Raw genomic sequence first — 2756 nt, forward strand, 5'->3', positions numbered from 1 at the left:
TTATATGTGTCATTTAATTTGCCAAATGAAGGCGTGTAAAGATAAATCTATCTTTTTGTTTATGGCCATAGAGATCGGCTTGTTTTGAAGTAGGCTATGACCTACAAAATTTCCATGCAAGTTTATAATCATGTGCGATGGTTGAATTCCAATTGGCAATGAGTCATAAGAATGAGCCAATCTTGAATGTATTAAAGTGGTATGACAACACATAAATACAAGATGGGAAATAACCTAGCATGTACGAAACCAATGATATGAGGTTTTCATGCAATGAGTTTTTGCAAAGATCATTTCTGAGAGCAAAATTATGTTTTACTTTGTTTTTAATATTCATTAAGTATAAGTGTTAAAAGGGGTGACCATAGGCTTGGAAAATAGCCCAATAGGGTCTACACGGTTGGGTACACGAGCGTGTGCCTAGGCCGTATGTGACACACGGGCCACACCCGTGTGCATGTGGCATGGTCGTGTGTCCCCTGGGTCTAAAATGGTAAGTCTGTTAAATGAACACGGGCGTGTGTCTTGGCTGTGTGAATTTAACAGAATGCTCAACTCTTGGACACGGGGTGATTGCACGGGCGTGTCCCAAGTCACACGGGCGTGTGACACTTCAAGTTAAAACAAAATTTTCCAAGGTGCCAAAGTTTATCAAATGTTCTCGGGTTTGTTCCGCACCGCCTCTAGGCATGTTTTAGGTCTCAAAGGCCTGTTTAAGGGAAAGGATATACATATTTGAAAAGTTTTAAATTAGAGCGTGACTTAGTGACTTGATTTAATATGTTTATGAATGTGAAATTCAGGTAACGCCTCGAGCCCTATCCCGGAGTCGAATATGGGTGAGGGGTGTTACATTTAGTGGTATCAGAGCTACGATTTAGTCAGTTCTAGGACTACCGTAGAGGACATTAAGGTTTACTATACATGCCATTATTCGAATACTGATAGTGTGACATCTCTTAACTATTTAAACTATTTTGAATATAATAAATGTCTTCCAATCAAGCACAAGATGAGTCCAAATGAGCCGAGAGCAATGCTCCAGCTTCCGTACAACGAGTTGTGTCTAGTAGTAGTAGAAGGCTTATATCCGAAGGCCGGGAAGAGGCCCGAGCTACTTTCTTTGATATGATGGATGAATAGTTTGGGGATTATCTGAGGAATCGCCCCAACATACCAAGACCTCCCCGCCCCCTAACCAACCTGATGAGGATGTGCCACGAGGTATGGCACCGGTAAGAATCAGTAAGGCCCCCGTAGATAAGCTTAGAAAGTATGGGGCTGAGGAATTTAGAGCCAAAATTGAGGATGATGCTGAAAGAGCCGAGTTCTAGCTCGAAAATACCACACGAGTGTTAGATGAATTGTCGTGCACGCCTGAGGAATGTTTAAAGTGTGTTGTATCCCTCTTGAAGGATACTGCATATCATTGATGGAAAACTGTATCCTCGGTAGTGTCAAAGGAAAATATCACTTGGGATTTCTTCCAAGCAGAGTTTCGGAAGAAATACATTAGCCAACGGGTTTTAGACTCGAAGCGAAAGGAGTTCCTAAAACTCAAACAAGGGAACAATACTGTAGCAGAATACGAGAGCGAATTCGTAATGCTAAGTCAATACGTAAATGAATGGGGCCAAACTAAGTCGGAAATGTTAAGCGTTTCGAGGAAGATTTGAATGATGAAATCAAGTTGTTGGTCGGAATCCTTGAAATACGGGAGTTTGTCGCATTGGCTGATCGGGCCAAGAAGGCCGAAGAGCTTAACAACGAAAGAAAGCAAGCAAAGAGAGAGGCTCGAGTTGCGAGCAAGAGGACCAGTGGTAAAACACTCTCGTTTTCCATGAAGAGAGCAATGAGCCAGCATGAACGCTCTACTTCATCGGTAGGATATTTAGGTAGGACGAGAAGCTCTAAACGACTAAGTCAGAAGTCTTCCTCCCCGATGGTAACTAGTGTGGGGAGTGTAGATGATCAAAAGCTGAAGTGTAAGAATTGCAACAAATTTCACTTTAGAGAATGTCGAATGAAGAGCGGCGCATGTTTTAGATCTGGTTCTCTTGACCACTTTCTCAGAGACTGGCCAGAGTGAGTGGAAAAAGAAGTGGAAGTAGCTCCAAAGTCGAGTACTCCTATTCCATGAGGTAGACCTCCAAGATACCCTAGGAGTGCTAGTGGCAATCGAGTTACTACTAAAGACACTACAAAGCCAGAGGTTCGAGCCCCAACAAGAACGTACGTGATACGTGCTCGAGAAGAAGCCTCCGCTCCTAATATTATGACGGGTACTTTTTCTCTTTTTAATACAAGTGTTATTGCTTTAATTGACCCGGGGTCGACACATTCATACATTTGCATGAGCTTGGTATCTAGAATGAACATACTCATTGAGCCTACAGAATTTATTATTAAAGTGTCGAACCCACTAGGTAGATCAGTCATGGTTGATAAAGTCTGTAAGAATTGTCCTTTGACGATTCAGGGTCATTGTTTTCCGGCTAATCTTATGTTGTTACCATTTGATGAATTTGATGTAATACTTGGTATGGATTGGTTAGCACTGCATGATGTAATTGTAAATTGTGGTAGTAAGTATATTAAAATGAAATGCCCGAATGGTGAGATTCTACAGGTTGATTCAAGAGAGTTGGGTATGCCTCCGGTTGTGATCATAGCAATGGTTGCTCAGAGATATATGAGAAAAGGGTATGAAGCCTACCTTGCGATTGTATTGAACACGAAGGAAACAGAGTTCAAGA

The sequence above is a fragment of the Gossypium hirsutum genome, chromosome A02 (genome assembly GCF_007990345.1).
Source record: "Gossypium hirsutum isolate 1008001.06 chromosome A02, Gossypium_hirsutum_v2.1, whole genome shotgun sequence".
NCBI lineage: Eukaryota > Viridiplantae > Streptophyta > Magnoliopsida > Malvales > Malvaceae > Gossypium > Gossypium hirsutum.